At 37.8% G+C, this 20,535-nt stretch overlaps 1 pseudogene; it reads right to left on the bottom strand.

Moving 5' to 3' along the window:
* Nucleotides 1-13,380: 13,380 nt before the first annotated feature.
* LOC101637236 overlaps nt 13,381-20,535 on the bottom strand; it is a 22,889-nt pseudogene continuing 15,734 nt past the window's right edge.

Below are 20,535 nucleotides of genomic sequence, written 5' to 3'. Positions count from 1 at the left end.
TAGAAAATCTGAACTGGAATTTCATTTTGATTTTCCTCACATAAGACTATTTTCTCACAGCAGAACAAGGGTGTCTCAACAAGACACCCTTTTTAGTCCTCATCACACATAACTGGCAATGATAAACTCTATCTCCAGAAGTCATTCATTTGAATTAATGTGTATTTTTTGCCACCATAAGATGCCAAGTTATTAGAACTTATGAAGAAATGCCAAGCAGGAGAATACACCTTTGCCATCAAAAGCTATTAGTGAATAACTTACAATTCTACATATTTGTTGTTCAATTCTGTATATATGTAGTTTTATTCAGTACCCTCAAAAAATTAGGATTTGATATAACTATCAAACTGTCAAATGCAAATTCAGGAGAAAAGACATCTATATTGAAATTTAGAAAGTTGAATGTGGGTTTTGTTGTGTCACTGTTCAAAAATTCTGTTGGGTTCAGGATAAAATCTTAACCCTTTATCATGGCCTACTGTCCTACACAGTATGACTTATTTTGTCTTCTCCAGGCTTTTCTGTTCTGCTCCCCCCACCCCCCACAATGCTGCAACCACAAGGCCTCTTTTTAAATACACTGTTCTTTACATCCTGCCTTTAAACTATCTAGGGAGTTCCCCTCTTCCTCCAAATGCTCTCTGTGATCACACTCCTTCTACCAGATCTTCCTGTGGCTGGCTCAGTCTCATCTTTAAAGTCTTAGCTTAATTTTCTTACACGTTCCAGTGTGGAGAGTCTCACCAGAAGAGCCAGCTGAAAGTGGTTTTCTAGCATTCCAATCATTCTCTCTAGTATCTCTACCTGTGTAGTTCCTTTATGTTTCTTTTTACACTTATTATGACCTAAAGCAACCTCATCTATTTGTCAGTTTTCTGTTCCACCAACAGTATACAACCATAGGGAAGTCAGAGCTTTCTCAATCTTTTCTTTACCTTTTTCTGGAACTTGATGTCTGTGATACACAGGTGCTCAATAAGTATCTCTGGGCAAAAACAAAAATGGGTCAAATAAAGTTTTGTTGTGTGTAACTGGATCCAAAGGTTGAGGCAATGAATATAGGACATCAGGAAGTAAAGACAGTCTATATTCAAGCCACTGAGGAGACATTCCCCAGCTTTGATGTCCACAAGTTACCTTCTGACAAGTTTCATCCAGCCTAAGCTGTCTCCACTTCTCTCACTATTTATCACTCAGATGAAACCTTTCATCTGGCCTCGCCTATAAAGCCTTTTGGATATTCTGGAAATGACAAATGGAAAAATGAGTTCTGTCCATGGGAACCAACACACCATTAACCACCCTTTTATTGAAGCTCCACTTGGTCTCCAGTGTGTTTGGACTGGCTGTTTATCATGAGGCAGGATGTTACTCTCTGAACAGGAGCTTTGTGTCCAATTGTTAAGTGGTGTATCTTAATCAGTGGTTTTGTTTTAAGTGGTTTGAGTTGCGTAGTATTTGGCTTAAACCGCCGGCATCCCTGGATGGAAAATGGGAAGACAGGAGGTTAGTCAATTTGTGGTTGGAATCAAAAGACCTAGGTCCAGTGGGGGCTGATCTAGAGGAGGCTGGGCAGGTGCTGTGCATGCATAGTTAGCCTGGGAAGAAGAGGAGAAAATAGTTCTGATATTTGGTAACAATCAAGGAAAGAAAAAGATAAGTATGGAGAATGGGTGAAAGAAACAAGGGTCTGCTAACTGAAAATCATGACTTGATGAATGTATTACTTCATTGTATTGGAAACTTTTAGGGTAGACAAGTCTTGAAGGGAGAATTGTTCATTTTTTTAAAAAAAATTATTTATTTATTTATGCATATAGAACTGGGGTACAGGCCAGAAGTGCAGGGGTGGTGAGAGGATCACCAGAGACAGAGTGGGGAGCAGAACAGGCCAACTGATCAAGTACACTGCTGAGGGGAGCAGCAGGCAGGTCAGGAATGGTCTGCCATACCATGTGGGTTACCTCCAGAGCCGGGGACTGAACTGGTGCTGAAGTGCTTTAGCTTCTTAGTGCTGTGTTTACTTGCTGCGTCACCAAGGAGGGCCCTGTTCATTTTTTATTCTCTCCAATCAAAACATTTTGACAGCAGATCCACAAAGGCTATGGAATACATGACCCCAGCTGTTGTATATCACCAGATTCATGAAGGCTACCTTTCACATGTCCACACATGTTTCAGAGGCAATATTGGCTGCCTACTAGTGATTCAGTGATGAGGAGTCTCTGGGAACAAAAAACAAAATAATATTGTCAGTTTTTGTTTGTTCTAAGGGAGGCCTCCTTCTCTTCGTCATCCTCCTCACTTCCTCTTCTGCTCTCTCTCTCCCCTTTCTCCCTTCCTCTCTTTCTACTCACACTTTCTCTTCTTCAAGGGAATCTGGTTATCTGAAACTCAGTTGTGCTTGTTCAATTATTGTGAGGAGCTTCTTTTTTTTTCTGCTAAAGGGTAAAAGAGAGTGTTAAGACATGAAGGAAACTTTTGTTTTATAACACCAGTGTGGACCCTGTACTTTCCTTACCGTGTGCTGTGGTAACATGAGGGAAAACCATCTGTTCCCAATCCAATCATCATATCTTCTTGATCTGCCTTTTAAAATTGCACAGTTATTGAAAGACTGTTACTCATTTCCTGTTGCCAAGACACCTTTCATATAAGTTTTACTTTCAGAGCAATAACTTCTAGACTGTGAAAACACCTACACAGTTCTGGACCATTCTTAAAGACCAATCCTAAAGGAATCAACTTCAAAATGGTTTCTTGTCTGTGTCACTCATGTGCCATGATCTCTAAACTGGTAATACCATCATCCAACTTCTGGAGTTGTTGTATGGATCAGGTTCATTAATGAGTACTTGGAAAACAATTTTCAATAGTTTAAATGTAACATTCATCTCCATGTGCTTTCATCTTCTGAGACATTCTGATGAGCTTGCTGGGCTAATGGAAGGCAAGTGTGAGTGGTTTTCATATATTTTGTGTAAGTATCTGACACCTTGACCCATAGGAGGTATGCCAACAGCACTAATTCCACTCACACCATCCACCCACACACTCCCCCCTCACCCACAACACACTTTACTTAGTTTGTACCTTCAATAACCAAGTATTTATCAAGCATTTACTGTATGGTAAACTCATTACATATGTAAATAAAACCTAATCCCTGCTTCAAAGACTTTGCCTTCTATTGACTTTACTCTACCTATAATCTCTCATTTGGAGGAAGAAAAGGAAGGCTGGGAAACAGAGGTTAGCAAGCAATCTTCCTCTATTGCCACTTCAGGAGCTGCGGAGGAAATTGAGCCAAATTCTCTTTTGGAATTCATTCCCTTGGGCTAACTGGTGAGTTTGTGTCTGGGAATGGGATTTTGTATTACTCTTCTCAGATACAACTGAAAGAGTTGCATCCAAAGGGAACTCTTATTTCCTTTGTCTTTTTTTCACCTGACATCTTCAATTTCCAGTCATCTGCTTTGCCAGTCATCTACTTTGTCTTCACCCCAAAATTAATTTCTTGGGAAGGTGCAAGATGTTGGGAACATCTGGCCGGAAGGCTCAAGGCTGTCCTTCTCCATTCAGTGTTTCTCTTACAACGCTGTTGCATGACAGCGCTATCTTTGCCCTGAGATATAATGAGAGTGCTGGCCCCAGCATGGTCCATGTCTACCCATGTTCCCTTCTCTTTCTCAAAAGAAAAAAAAGGAGCATTCATATTTCTCTTGCCATGGGATTTTAAAACTAACCAGAATTTTTGTAAAAGAAAGGTGCTGAGATTCTCTGAGACCTTTCTCTTCTTTTGACTGGGATCCAAGTGTACCAACTTCCAATTTATTGTGTGCACCACAAAGTACAAAGTATCAAAAAGTAAATATGGTGTGTGTGTGAGTGTGTGTGAAAGACAAACAGACAGACAGAGACAGAGAGAGAGAGAGAGAGAGAGAGAGAGAGAGAAGTGACAGTATTGTCTGGTTCAGAATAGAAACATTTTTATTTAAGAAATTTCAAAATGCACTCCAAAATAAATGTGAAAACATGCACTCTGAGTAAGCAAAAGCATTTTCTCAGACTAGATGTCTCCTGGGGAATGTGAGGAGTTTCTGCTTCTGGCCAGACTGGAACCTGTCCCTATACCCACCTCAGCCTGCCAACGCTTTCATCCTAAAGAAACACTTCAGAGTATTTCAAACTCAGACCCACAATAGCTGACATTGTGGTAGATGTTTTCCACATTCATGATATTCCTAATTCACACCAACTCTTTCAACCACACTCAGCATGAGGTACACACCTCATGCCCATTCCCATTTTCTTGGCCACAACTGATTGAAAAAGATACCTGTACCCCCATGTTTATTGCTGCTTTATTTACAATTGGAAAAACATGGAAGCAGCCCAAATGCCCAAAAGTAGATGACTGGATTAGAAAGATGTGGTACATATATACAATGGAATATTACTCAGCAACCAAAAAAGAGAAACACATGTCTTTTGCAGCAACTTGGATGGAGCTGGAAAAGATCATGCTTAGTGAGATAAGCCAGAAAGAGAAAGAAAAATACCGGATGGTTTCACTCATAGCAGGAGTATAATGGACCAGGCGAGAAAATAACAAAAATAATGAACAACCATAGACCAGAGACATTCTGTGGGGGTGGAGTGGGGAATGGGATCAAAAACGGGGGGGGGGGAAGGGAGGGAAATGCACGGGACTATGGTGGTGGCACAGGGGTGATTTGGTGATGGGAAACCCGTGGGGATTACAATTGAGATGAAAAAAAAATGTGAAAAATGATGTAAAAATAAACTTTTTAATAAAAAAAAAACCCTCCATATGCACCCTCCATGCACATGAGGCTGATATTAAATTAAGCTTACTCCCAATTCCCATGCTTCAAGAGCTCCCCAAATTAAAAATCTCCTTCAAGACATTTCCTACTTCAACTGGAAGTGAGATGGCAATTTCTCCAGCCTGAGTTTCAAAATGAAACTGACATACCACACTGGGATGACAACTTGGGATTGAACTGCTATCTTAGATTTCACATGTTTGAAGATCATCATATTGTGTTGGAGTAGCATTATACCAGATAATAAGAGGAAGGGATTGCTCTCTCATTGAGCAAGTAGCAAAAATGGAACCCGATATAAGTAGTATACCCTAGATTTCTCAGCATGACACAGAAGAAGGCAGGGCAAGAAGACAACTTGCAGATTCTCAAACAATACTATCCCAAGTTCAAAGTGTCCTTAGACTCTACGGTATCTCAGTTCTTACTGCTCTTGGTGACCATGCATTTGTCTTGGCACTTATTCCAGGTATATGTTAAAGTTATTTTTAAAATGCTTCTTCCTCTCAATTGCATACCCATTTCTCTCCCTCCAAACTCATCTAAGCCCCCCCAGGCTCTTAGGGCTGGGCCTGACACTCCAGACATTGGGCTTGGAGGTAAAAGGATTCTCCTGTTCTCTCCTCTCTTACTCTTTACCTGGGCATGAAAGAAACTGATATTTATTAAGTGTCTAGTACACACTGTATTTAATCTCAGTTAATATTTATAGTGAACATAGTTATTACCTCCCTTAGAAGGATTAAGTGGCTTCTCTAGCTTCTAACAGCTTACATGATGCAGGGCTGAACTGTGAACATCAACAGTCTCATCAATTCCAAACTTTATATATTGTTTCTACTTCTTTTCCCCCAAGTCTTTTCCTGATGCTTACTTTAAAGCTATTTAGGCGACACTAGTCTACTTTAGATTGTTTATCCCTCTCCAAAGTGGGATCATTGTGTATCTTTATCCTTATTATAGACACTGAGGTTTTAAAGTTTTATTTCCCCTCTTTTTTTGAGTTTTGTTTTTTCTTTTTTGGTTTTCTTAAGGATAAAGTTGGCTGAGTTAACATTCTTATTCCAGAGACTGGGAATAAAATGAGAGCCAAAGTTCTGTTTTATTTCTTCAAAGAATCATACAAATCTTACAAAGCTAGTCATTGACTTGGCCTTTCCTTCCCAAAGACCTTAATTTAGAGTGGTTTGATTTCATTACTGGTGATTGGGAGAGTTTATTGCATAGAAACAACATAAAATCCTTTGGAGAAATTTGAAATCTGACATGACCCATGAATAAAATGATTGAAAAGCATCCTAGAGAGGAAGAACCCATAAAAGATTATTTTTAGAAGAAAAAAAAAGCTTGTTGGAGATAATAATATATCTTAAACTAGACATGTTATTTAGTGCTGTAGGTACCTTCTATAGGATGGAATTTACACATGAATTTTGCTTATTCTTAATTTGACCATAGTATAAAAAAAATAAGTTTAGGCTAAAAAACAAAATAAACACACATAATTCTACCTATTGATAATATATAATGACAATAAACAACTTGATATGTGAATTTCCAGTCCTTTTCTCTGCATATATAACTTAACATAACTTGCATATCTTTAAATTAATTTTTAAATTTAAAATGAGAATATTATCGACATCCATAAGGAAATATTTGTAACACAATAATTAAAGTCTAATTACTAAGAATGCATAAATATCATATTGTATGCTGAACTATATTGTTCACTTAATATGTCCCTTGGAACTAGACAATGAGACTGCAGTATTTTTACATTAAATAAAAATACAATGAATATCATAGAAAAGATTTTATTTAAAGGAGGGGAGAGATAACAACATGCTTAGAAATTATTTATTAGATCAAAGGAGTAAACATTTATTAAAATTTTTGTGAGGTACTGTTACAACATTTTTTAATATTTTTGGGACCATTTTGATAATGGTCTCAAACTTATTTTGCTGAACATTATATTAATATTCACTGCAGTGTATGACCATAAAAATCACCATAGAAATAAATGCCATTCCATTGCTTGAATGGATCATTATACTTGATTAGCCATATAATGATCATTTTTGCTATGCATATTAGTTACATGTATATCTTATTTTGTACATTGATCATTTTATTTTCATACTATTTTCTACATTAGTGTTAGCTATTCCCTTACTGACTTGTGGAACCATTTCTTGAAATATAGTAGTACAATATTTTTCCAGTTTGTCTTTCTTGCCTCTTATGGTACTTTATGGAACAAACTGAAGTTTTGCCTTTCATAGTAGTCAGATCTGTCTGCATTTTTTTTACTCAAATTTTATAAATTTTTCATTTTTACATACACATAAAATTTGGGGAGCACAGCTCCCCATGTGTGCACATGCTTCAATTACCCTCCACTAAAACGCCAGTGCCAATATTCTACCCCTTTCTTTTCTCTATTTCCTTCCTTCTCTCTCTCACCCCCACTCACCTTGATAATCAGTATACTTTGCAGTCTAAGAATTATAAAGTGGCCAAATTATGAAAAGCAATTTGTAGATTCAAAGTATCCCTATCAAAATACCAATGGCATTTTTCAAGGAAATAAAAGAAAAAATAAAATGTGTTTGGAACCACAAAGAGCTCCACATAGCCAAAACAATCCTGAGAGAAAAGAAGAAAAACGGGGAGTCACACTTCCTGACTTCAAACAATACACACCAGTAGTAATCAAAACAGTATGGTATTAGAACAAAAATAGTAACACAGACCAATGGAGCAGAGAGCACAGAAATAAAACCACACAAATATGGACAGTTAATCTTTAGCAAAGATACCAGGAGGATACAGTGGAGGAAAAAATTCTCTTCAACAAATAGTGATGGGATACTGGGACAACCATGTGCAAAATAATGAAATGAGATCCTTACGTAACTCAAGAAACAAAAATTAAATTAGAAAGGATAAAATACTGGGATATAAGAGCTGAAACCATTTAAAAAAAAAACTTAAAATTTAAGTGATGCATCCCTGTGTCACAGCCGCAGACATCTGATGATGCAGTGATATATTTGGGGACGCAACTTCAAGAGCAAGATAAAGTACAAATAAACATAAGAGTATACATAAAACTGAGAAATTTTCTTCATCCAAAGAAACTATCAGCCTGTCTTGATTTTTTTTTTTCTCCTTGGTTTCAGGCTAAGACCATTCTGAGGATTTGAAATCAATTTTGAAAGAGTCTTACTGATGAGATGTGAACTCACTAGAAACTTATTCAGAATTCCCATGCTTTTCTATCTATGATACTGGTTCTCAAAAAGTTAAGCTTTGATAGAACACTATTTCCTGCCATTTTAGCCAAAGTGTTCTGGCCACTAAATAATAATGATGTCTTTGCAGTTTTTCTGGAAAAATTAATTTAATGGAATATCTTTCATATATAAGGTTTGTACCACTTTTTCCTAAATGTTTGGTGCCACTACTTGTTGCCTATATTACTATCTAATAAAACCTGGTGTCATATTATATATTCTTCTATTTTCAATTTAATATGTCAATATTAAATGGTGTTGTGCAAAGATCACTATTACTTCCAGATGTTCTACTAACTGACAAGTTCAAGGATCTCTAGTGTGTGGTATATGTTTGCTAAAGTTTAAAAACTCAAAGGAAGACCATACTCACGATGCAAAAATAATAGAAATCTGAAGTCTAAGACGCTGTTAAACTGCTAATCACTCCTTTCCTTATTTAAGGAAATCAATCCCATACCTTGATTAAAAATATCACTGACAAATGCATCCAATGAATCTGATTGTTTAGTTTTAGTGAAATTGTTTTCTTTCTTTCTTTTTTTTTTTTTTTTTGTGTGTGTGTGGGTGGCTGAAATAACTTTCGTAAAGGAGAGATTTTTTTTAAACCATTAAAGTATTTTTCTTGACATTAGAAGTATAAATGGGAAAAGGAAATTTATTCCTTGTTTTTTAATGCTTCCAGAGGCAGTCTTTATTGCTGTAGTGGGTCTGTGAAGAACATATACAAAGGCACCTCTCAACTGGCACTCACAAATAGAAGCTTTGAAAATATGCACCTATAAAATGCATGCGTTTCCTGAACTGGTAGCTGCTTTATTCAACAGACCATTAAAAGCCCATTTAGAGGGCTTCTCACAAGCTCATGTGTACTACAGGTACTTAAAACTGGTGAACCCAGCATAGTAAGAAACAAAACAAAACAAAATGTTGAACCAACATCTACTAAAATTTACAGAGAAAAAAAAAAAAAGCTTCTCCTCTCAAACCTAAATTTCCTCCAACACTAACACTCTTATAAAGAACAGGTAATGTGACAAAATTGCCCCACTTCTAATCCCCCAGCCAAAATGCAGCACCCCTCCTGCCCTCCAAGTATCAATCATCAGCCCAGGCAAGGCAAATGAACTTTTAATCAATAACAGCTACTGTTTCTTGTACCAGGACTGTTTATGATTTAAAAGGGGAAAAATTAAATCAATCCTGATGTGAATGTTTTCCCTCTTGAAGAAAAAAAGCAACACCCTGTGTCAAAGAAGATGGTGTAGTTTCACGAGTTTAAAAAGTATATTAAAATAAAAGAAATTTGCAAGTGTTTTCACCCTCATTAGGTTATAGACAGAAAAGTAACTGCATTGGCTACTATAGATTGATGAATTGTGTTAGGCAAATGGTACCAACCTGTGTCTTCACATCATTGTATTTCTTGTTACATTTACATACTGGTATGGATTATACAGCTAGAAGGGAATTTGGGGACCCTCTGTCCAAAAATGGGTGTCTTGGGAGTCCTGTTACCATAGCAGTTTAGCCATAGGCAAGAGGACAAATCAACTGGAAAGTTGTAGAGGGAATTCAAACAACAGAAGTGTTTTTAGATGATGTTGGTGGGTGAAATTGATCATACAGGAGCCTAATGTAGAACCTTGGAAGCAGCTCTTCTCCTTTCTTTAGCCTTATCAAAAAGGCAAACTTTGCTTGGAATCTCCAGAGTTCTACTGAAAAGGTTTGTAAACTCCAGTGCCAGAGACCTTTAAGGCTCCTTGGGTGTTCTGGTTCTTTCTTCAGTGATCCTTTCATTCCTCTAGGCTATGTCCTGGCAGGTCTAAGTAAACATCATAAATGCTAATAATACTGGTGGTCAGGTCTTCCTGCATCTCGAGTCTCCCTTTAGCCAGAGAAAAATTAAACTGGATGCTTTCTGAAGTCTACTGCATTATTTTAGCATGTTTGTACAAAACCAGAAATAACGTCCTTGAAGATTACTGAAATGAAATCATCTTTTACCTAATTGGGAAAGGCTACACAGGTTTTTGCCCAATTTTGAAGAGAAATGTGACGGGGGAGCAAGCAGCAGGATGATGATGGGAGTGATTTCTTGACTGTTTTCTTTTACAGTTTGCTGAAATGGAACAAATCAATCCTGTCTTGCTTATTTATAAAACTTTAACACCAGTGGGGTGGGGAGAACTAATGAGACCAGGCACAAGGAATGTGGAAATTTTCATTTCTCAACGGCTGGCACACAGACATGTATTAGTATCTTGTAGTTTTCAAAGGGTGCTGGAGAAATGAGTTTTCTGCTTCTTACAATGTTTGGTAGAGAACAGGCATTTACACATAATTATGCATCACTATATCTGGCAATGAGGAAAGAGTCCAGCAAAGAAGCCCAGGTTTTTTAAGAACTGGGACACTGCTTTCACATGTGACCATGAAAGAATACAACAATATCCATCATGCCTCAAACATGAGCAAACATGTTATTAGTAACACAAGATATATGGCAGACATACAGGATCTATTTAATCGTCATTTAACCTCTGTGAAGTCATCATGTTTCAGGTGTTACAGATGAGGAAAATGAGTCTCCAAAGGGTCAAATAATTTATCCACAGGGTTGTAGCTCATAACTGGAAAACCCAGAATGTGAATTGAGATCATGTCAAAAACCCAAGTCCTTTTCATGTCCCTAAGAAAAATTTCTAAGAAATCTTTTTCTAGGAAGTGAAAGGAGAAGTTCAGTATCAGTATTGAATACTGTATTAGCTCAGTGTACAGATTATGGTTTTGATATCTGTTGGCTGTAAATTGCCATGCAGCAGCTGCTGGATTTTTCTCTTCTGGAATCCATTTATAAATAGCTGATGCCTTCAAAACTCCTTGGAGCCCCACCCCAACCACTGTAATCTGTCAGTGTTCACGGTCAAAACAGTGTTATTTGTGCTGAAGTTACCACCTCCCAAGGCATCCAAAGCAGGTGAGACTTATAATGGACCTGCAAGTAATGTCTTTTTTGTGATAAAACCATGATATAGTTCCCACAAAAGAGAAGAATTGTCTACTAGTGGCTGCATACTTAAAAGCAACACTGCTTGCGTTGTCTCATGTCATTAAGTGTCACCAGAAAACTTTGTTGATGATTCCTCTTCCTGCAGGGCTCAGACTTGTGGTTTCGTGTCTAAGACAAGAGATGTACTAGATTCTATACTTTTTCAAGTACCACTTTTGTCCTCTGTGAATGTAGCCACTCATACAGCTCTAACCCCTGCCTGTGGTCTTTATTACTTGGCTGAAAGTTTATGTGCTGTTTGGGTAGTAATCACCAAGTGATGCTGATTTGGTTGAAGGCTCTGAGTTTGTTTTTGTTGTTGTTGTTATATTCTAGTATACTTTATTATACACAGCTGTGTCTAGTGTAATACGTTACATTCCATAGGGGTTATGTCAGACCAGACATATTGCATTTCCTTCAGTCACTGCTCTTTGTTTTTCATTTGTGTCTTTTTGGAGATTCTGGGTTTAGAAGAAGAAAGCCATTTGAAATCTCACTTTAGAACCTACAGAGCAAATAATAAAACAACAGAAAATATTAAAGTAACCTAGTTCACATGTAGAATAAAGAGCTTATATCTCCTTCCCTCAATCTCTTCTGAGCCTTGACAAGTAAAATCAAATGTGTATGTACTCAGACTTCTATAATACTGTCAAATGATAAATTATTTGGAAACGCAACGATTGGCATGTTGCGTCATTGTGTCAAAGTGATCATTCCCACTGGTTGTGTGGAATTTCATTTGTTGGACCTCATGGATTGGAGCTCTAGAACGAGGCTGTCTTGCTGATGTGGGGTACTCAAATTGTTAGTATAGATATTGATTCCATAAAATGTATTTTATTTTCATGAATCTTAGAAAGGGCCTTCCTGTTTTCAGGGATTAAGCCATTCATAAAAATAAATTCTTCCTGGGGAGGTTCTTAACCCTATGACTAATAGTCCAATATACCTTTTTTTTCAGTTTCCTGCAGATGGAAATCATGATCTTACTCACATGGTTTTCCAGAAATGGGCACAGTGTTCAACATATCATAGACATAGAAAACTCAATTAATATTGAGATCTCTCCCATTTGTCTATACATCCCCCCAATAATTATTTCTTCAAGTATAATACTTTCTGCTTCCAGGACAGATGTATTCCCAGACTTTTCAAAGCACAGTGAACTGGAGATCAATAACTTGATTCAAATATCTGTAGACAAATAAGGGATAATAAATAAGGAAAACAGTACTTGAGTCCGACCTGTTGCGTGAATTGGCAAGTAAGTTCCATCCCAGGGCTCTTGCACTAGAGACCCTTGGAAGAATGGATACCTTGGTGAGATGCTGACACAGTTATGTGATTTAAAAGGTAGTAACCCACAAAAATGACAGAACAGCCTTTAGCACTATCCTTTAGATAATCAACATAACTCCACCATCAGGGCAGCAAGACTGAGTAAATTTCTAATAATTTCAGGACAAAAAGGATCTTGGGTCATAACTCAGAGTAGATGCCACAGGTTCTACTCTATAAAATCTGTGTGCAGCTTCCAAGAGACTGGGATGCTTACATGGAGTGGCAGATCTTTAAAAATCAGTTCTCTTTCTGGGAAGATAGCATCACAAATTGAAAAAGTCAAAGGATTTGTGCAACATGTACAGCTTCTCCAAAGTGTGCCAAAAAATATTGCCATCAAAATATGATTTGCAAGTGGGGCATTTCTGGGGCAGAAATGTTCTGGATACCAGAATACAGATGTACATAGACAAGTCCTGGTTTTTTTCCTGCACCCCCTTGTCCTGAAGTAGGGGCTTGATAAGGCAGAGTCAAAAATCTAGACCCAATGTAATTCAGCAATTTGCTCTTCTTTCTCTTTAAAAAGAGCATTTTCTTTTTTCATTCCTTCTCTTCCTCCCCCTCCTTCTCCCCCACTCCCAGAATTTAACATGCAATCTTATTCTCACTCAGTCTTTTACCAGGGAAAAGTTCTGGTCCATTAACTACTGATGTTTCTTTATTGCAGTAGTTTCTTCTGCTTCATCACTTCTACTGTCTGCTTCAGCTTCTTCTGGTGATCCTTCTTCCTTCTGTTCAGTTAAACCAAGAAAAAGCTGATTATTTTCCTTTTCACATGCTCCAACTGATCTCCCTGAGCAAATTTCTCCATTTCTTTCTGTTGAGTTTACAGCTGAACTTGACATTGATGCTTTCTGATTCTCTTCTCATTTTCTGAGAACGCCTTCTTTTTTTGTTCTTTCCATTGAAGTAGCATCTCCAAAAGTCCTCCTGCTCTCTTACTCTTTCTTCCAGCTTTTTATGGATGCCTGTTGGTTTATAGTTTATAGCTCCTATTGCTTCCTTTGGAGTTCAGTCTGTATGTCTGAGTTCTGCTTCTGGAGGGTTACACAGTAGACCTTCAACTCTCTGCAGAGCTCCTTCTTCTGTTATTTGGTCTCTTCTATCTCCAGAACCTAAATGGTAACAACCAAAATGTTCTCCTCATTTTCTGGACCGAACTTTAAAAGGAAACATGCTCCCCAAACCACATTGTCCTGATTCATACCACAGAACTGGTAATACTCTTCATAGTTGTGGTGCAGGTAATAAGTTTCAAACTTAGCTTCCTGCTGTTTGGCTGATTCACCATTTAGGTCAATGTGCAAAGTAACCCACATGAAGGTGTAATAGCCCAAGGCTGTCTTCCATCCCACTCTAATGAAGCCAGTCCAATTCTTTTGATGGGCAATCAAATTTTTAAGTGAGGGTATAATAGCATGTGATGTTTCCTTCCAGGACATGGAATTTTTCTAAACCGTTAAAGATGATTTCAGAGAAAAAAAGATTGACCCTGCAAGGCAGTGCACCTGATCTCTTTTCAAATTTACTGAGGGTCAGGAAGATACGACTTGTGGGGCTCCCAATACTCTATGGAAGAAATCTTCTGTGTTAATTTCAAAGCCTCCTTGTCTGGATGGGCTTGAGCATTGGCAATTTCTGATCTAGTTTATTATCTAGATTCTGTTCCTCTTTGCCAACAGCAAGTGTCTTACATATGAGCATGCATGTTTAAATTATGTTTTACTTTACAACAGAATGTGTACTGGATAGTTTGATTGTTTATATGATTGGTTTGTGGGCTGGTTGGTTGATTGGTTAAGAGGAAAAGACCAATAATTTCTCGAAAGCATCCTAATAATCAGACTGTTAGATGACTGACTCAAGCATGAGTAGTCAGCACTCTGTTGAAAGTCTTCTGGAGAAATAAAAAAATATAAATAAGTAAATATATATATATATATATATATATATATACATACATATATATCTGTATATCTTGTGGTAAGAGAGCGGCTGGGTGTTTCCTCTCTTTTCCTTAAACTTTATGTATTTATTTATATAAAATTTATATTTTTATATTTTATATTTTAAATTTATTTTTACACACACACACACACACACACACACACACACACACATATATATAGTGGTAAGAGAGAGGCTGGGTGTTTCCTCCCTTTTTCTTAAAATTTTTCCTTGTTGTACTTCATTATTTTTCTTGGATCAGATCTCTTAGGAAAGATGTGTCTGGTTAAGTAATTGCTTACTTCTGCACACTCCTCCAGGTTCAAGGGCAGAGCAATTCAATTGCACACTGTTTAACACTCTGCTCTGAAGAAGCACAGTTCCCAGAGTTATGTTCCTTTCTTCTGGTCTTTGCCACAAGGAGTTTTCCACACGAGAAACAGTCTCTGGATTCCTCTCTATCTGATCTCATTTGCTTCTTATTAAACCCAGAGCTCTTTTGAATACTATAATAAGTAACTTTGATCACTCCATGTTTTCCAAGGACTTCTCAGTTTCTTCCAAACACTCAGCTGACAGATTTCTGGGAGCAGCCAGTTCCACTTGGAGACACTTTAAGTTGATATCATCTGAACCCCCAGGCAACAGGCTTTTTGGGGTGCCCTTGTGAGCATGGGTGATGGGATGCCACATTAGTCCTGTTCTTCACTTCCCTGGAAGTGAGTCAGAAAAGGCAGGATTTTTAAATCTATCCTGTTCTTCCATTGTTCTCTCCCAAACAATGGTTTTAACAAAAACATAAGCAACTTCAAAATGCTTATTTCCCCTCAATCCCTGCTCTTCCAAGAATGCAGTCTTTCTTGACTTCTCTGCAGTTTTCTAGATGAACACACTGTGTCCTTCCCAGGCAGGGTGTCCTGCATTTTGATCAATTACTGTTACAAATAGATTTTAAGAGGTAAGAATCTTAACCCTGAGAATATCAGAATGGTTTCAGCAGCTGTCAAAGCAAAGAAAAACATCTCTTTTGTGAATTGATATATATCTTTAAAGACCTTTCATGGGTGCGTATATGTGAGAACTATCAGATCATTCCTGCAATAGCGACATAAAAGGATAGATTATTGACTGTAAGGGTTTTAAAAGGTCACCCAATGCAGGGATTACTGTTAAATGCAACATTTTACACATAACTGATAAACTAGACTCTCTTGGAACAACTTAGCTTTCTGGATATCATCTCTGAAACAAAGGTGTATTATCCACTTAATTTCAAACAGATCAACAATCAAGCTCATAATGAAGAAACAAGAATGCCAGTTACTCATCTTATATTATAGTAGAGAACTTGTGCAATTGGTTGGAAAATGAATGGATGAGAAATAAGCCATTTTTGTGTATTACATCAAGATATCTGAAAAAGTTTTATATACAACTTGTGATTATAAGTATTTTGCTAATTTCTATCTTCTTGAAAGATAAATATCATAAAATGGTTCTATCAGCCTGTGATGATATTCTTGTTTCTTAGCAAGCGAAATTTACATTTCTTTCTTAAGGAGCAACTGGTAAATGACAGTTCTTTTTGTCCTGAACACCTCTCAATCCTATTAGCTTCCAAAGTTCTTCTCACATATTTGTGAAGGTGTAGGAAATAAATCGAAAAGAATTCTTTTATTTTAAATAATGGAATTACCTATTTGTTGAAACTGAAGCTGGTGAAATATGAGGCATTATTGCTACAAATAAATGAAGCCAAAGCTCTGAGGGAAACTACTATAAATTTCATAGTTCTTCATTTACTAGCTTTGTGATTTAGACAGTTAAGTAAATTGTTTTAGATCCATTTCTCCATTTAAAACTTGGGAATAATAATACTTTGCAGGGTTGTTGAGGATTAGGGAAATAATATAACACAGTGTGTTTAGTAGGTCTGAAAACACTCCATGGTTTTGTTTCCATCCAACTCTAAGTCATAAAAATGGAGAAATGCTCATGGTGGAATAGAATTCCATTTCATTAGTGAGGTTAGAGTGTGCATGAAGCCCCAGGCACTGCAACAAACAGTGAGGGAGAGAGGGGGAGCTTAAAAAGTGAATCGAGGCCCTCCCCACGGGTACAGTTGGTAAAAGAACGGCATTGCAAGCTAGCCACAGCTGCTTTGATGCGAGTTCCATCCCTGGCCCCTGAGGTGACCCACATGGTGCAGCAGACCTCTCCTGTCTTTGCCTGCTGTTCCCCTAAGCAGTGTACTTCATAGATCTGCATTTTCTACTGTCTACTCTGTCTCTGGTGAATCCTCTTGTTACCCCTGCACCTCTGGCCTGTACCCCAGTTCTGTATGCATAAATAAATCATTAAAAAAAAAAGTGAATCGAAACCTTTGACACCTGGAAAAGAACAGTGAATAGCTTTGTCTGGTCCTTTGGTATGTGCCTGTAGTAGCAGAAGGGCTGCAATGTCTGAATTATGAGGCTATGTAGCAAGAAGTTGGCACTAAAGTGGGCAACATACCACCTCTGAAGCCAAAAATTGAAGGTAAAAGAACAGTCAGTTAACCCCCAGGCGACATTGTTACCGAATAAAATTGCAGGTTGGTAGCTATAATCACTTGCTACAATTCCAGGTGTGGCCCAGATCTTCTGCAGACTTCCACCCCAGAGTCCAAGTACGTGCTTAACTAACCCCACGTAAAGGGAAAACATTCTTTCTGTCCATAACTGAGCAGGAACAGGACAGCCCAGTGCACTGAACACAGGATTAGTTTCATGCTCTTGAGTTATCCTGGCCCAGGGGTCGCATTGTTCCAGGATATTCAGGAAGCTACTTCATCTCTACCTTTCACCATTTGTGAGATCGAGCTGTAATTTTGCCCAATACATAAGTATTTAGGGCACTGCTATGTTGCTTTATATTTGCCTTTAGAAATGAGATGATAAAGCCGCAAAGTTATTTCCACTTTAATGTACAGTTGATTCTCATTATTCATAGATTCCATGTTGACAAATTTGGTTACTCACTAAAATTTATTTGTAATTTACAAATAAACATTCGTGGTGCATTCATGGTCACGGTTTTCTCTGTGGACAAGTGCACAGAAAAACATTTGCGTAGCCTAGGGCATAAATTCCCAGTGCGGTCTGACAGGGAGACCCTCCACCTTCTTGTTTCAACTCTCACACTGTAAATAAGCGGCCTTATATGGTCTACTGAATGCCACATTTTTAACATTTTCTACATTTTGTTGGTGACTTCAGCTGTTTAAAAAGGCCCCCACGTGTAGTGCTGAAATGGTGTTCTCTGCCGGCAATATCACAGAGAACACATGCGTGTTAGATCTTTCGGGTTCAGCACGAGTTATAATGCTGCTGGTCATGAGTTTAATGTCCATAAATCAATAATGGATCTTAATGAAGGTCTCTTTAATCAGAAAAGCATAAAACAAGGCAATGAGCTGATCAGTTGATGAACACGGTGCAAGGGGCTGGCAAGAACCTCACTCTATTTCCTCTGAGAAGGAAGTTCAGAATTTGCTAATTCAGCATCCCCTTTATTTTACAGGACACAACTACTGCCAATAATGGTAATCAGATGTCTTTATTAGTTATCCTGATATTTTAATTGGCTTTTTTTCTAGTCAGGTTACCATAATTTGGCAAACAGTATTAACTGTTAAATGTCGTTGCAATTACTTTGTCAACAGATTTTAATCTTCTGAGAAAAAGAAAAGAATTAACACTTGTAAGTATTATGATACTCTGCCCCCTTTTATATGTTACTGTATTTCATTCTCATAGATAATAGTAGAGTGAGTGTTTTTAATCTTCATTTTATAGGTAAAGAAATTGAAAGAAAGAGATTATGTAATTTTTCTAAGATCACTAAGTAACTTCATATCCACAAATATCTTGTTCCGGTATCATCCTTTCAGTGCATCACATGCCCTTTCCTTTGTTCATCTGTTTTCCATGTAACACTTGGAGATTCCAGACATTGCTTTGGTCTGTGTGATCCACAGACCATGTGTGTCAGAATCACCTGGCATATTTATTAGTGAAGCAAATTTTTGGACTCCATCTCCAAACTGTGATTCAGAATGTCAGTGGGTGAGATCCAGAATCCGCTTTGTTAACAAGTTTCCAAAGTGCTGTTGGTACTTTCTGAAGTTTGAGAGACAATGATGTATTTCTAAAGGAATGGAGTCATAGAGAAAAATCACAAAACCTGAACCACAATAGTGATGTTATAACAGGGTCTGAACCCTGGGAGTTAGCCAGGTGACTCAAGACAGCCAGCTTCAACTGTGTCTGCAGGACTTCCTCTGGGATTTCCCCCCAAGTCTTGAATGGGACTCTTAGTACACTTGATAGACAACAAAGTGCCAGGGTTAAACTATCCCTACTCCATCCTCTCATCCTGCCCTCCCCCTATACACACAAAGCTCTTAACTAATGGCTGACTGGAGCTGTTTCATTAGTCCACCTCTCTGACTTCTTGGGTAGAAGATTCTGAGGCTTTCTAGAGATTTCCCTACAAGATCCATAGGTTACCTTTTATTTATTGTTTTCTCTTCCTCATCCTTTCCCCTATTTTCCTAACAATATTTCATGTTTGTCCTATACTATTTGCATTTGAAATGTCTCTGGCTCTGCTCTGGGAAAACCACAAAATAGACAAACAGTTAGCTATACCCAGTTATAATTTTTACCTCTATGTGTTACACTATCATGTTTTCTCCCCATCACTTCACTGAAAGAACTCTTAGGCTCTGAAACTAATTCACCTATCTACACAGATGCATGTTTAAAAAATACTTGACAAATACAATATGGAGATTGCTTGCTGACTTCTTTTTAGCCTATTAAAACCAGTCATCCCTTAGGATGAAGTGAAGAGTATAAGATTGTGAACTCTGTTGTGTGTGAGTTCAAATTTTGCCTTTTCTATTTACTGGTTAATTGACTGTGACAAGTTTCTAGTCATTCAGGTCCTCATTTATAAAAATAAGAAAAGGGGCTATATCTGGTGGTGCAACTGGTTAAAGCACTGCACTATGAAGCTCACCGAAGCCATGGCAGCACGAGTTTGATCCCCAGCCAGGGAGATGACCCACATGGCATGGCAGACCTCTCCTGACACACTCGCTGTTCCCCTCAGCAGTGTATTTCAGTCTATATGCCTGTTCTGTTTCCCACTCTGTCTCTGGTGAATCCTCTCACTCCACACCTCTGGCCTGTACCCCAGTTCTGTAAGCATAAATAAATAAATCTTTAAAAAAATAAAAATAAGAATAATAAAATCTACCTCAAAGAATTGGTGAAAAAATTAATCAAGAGAGTAATGTGAGGAGGTTAACCTATGAAAGGTTATCAATGAATGTGGGTTTTGCTTCATTCCTGCTTCAGTTCTTATTTCCTGGAAGTATAATAATCCCACTCCAATCCCTGGTGATCTGTTATCCTACACCTGAACTTGATAGTTCTTACTGATAATTATGTTGACCATTCTTGTTTATCTCTATAAAAAATTACCAATACATAGTAAGAATTAATAAGTTTCACTATACATCTGAATAAATTTCTTAATTGCAACTTTATTTTAATTCATTTCTATCCCTCTGACATTACCCTCACATACGGATGTTTGATAAATATTTGTACTGATTTTTAATATTTTAGTGATTAACAACCTCAACCTTAAGCTTAATAATCCATATTTGATCTTCCCACACTATTTCAAGATCAAGTGGTTGATACCACTCCTTAGCTGTGATAACCTTCTTCTTTTGGTCTGGCATTTGGAATAAAATGAACATCTAATTCTCTTTTTAAAAAGTCTTGAATCGGCCTTCCCTGGTGGCGCAGCGGGTTAAAGCACTGCACTGAGAAGCTGAAGCCACTTCTGCATGAGTTCAAATCCCGCCTGCCCCGGAGGAGACCACATGGCGCGGCAGACCTCTCCTGTCTCGCCCGCTGCTCCCCTCAGCAGTGTACTTCGTTGATCTGCCTATTCTGCTCCCCACTCTGTCTCTGGT

The sequence above is a fragment of the Condylura cristata genome, unplaced genomic scaffold (assembly GCF_000260355.1).
Source record: "Condylura cristata isolate star-nosed mole 26May11 unplaced genomic scaffold, ConCri1.0 scaffold00024, whole genome shotgun sequence".
Lineage (NCBI taxonomy): Eukaryota > Metazoa > Chordata > Mammalia > Eulipotyphla > Talpidae > Condylura > Condylura cristata.
This window is presented reverse-complemented; position numbering and strand designations above follow the sequence as displayed.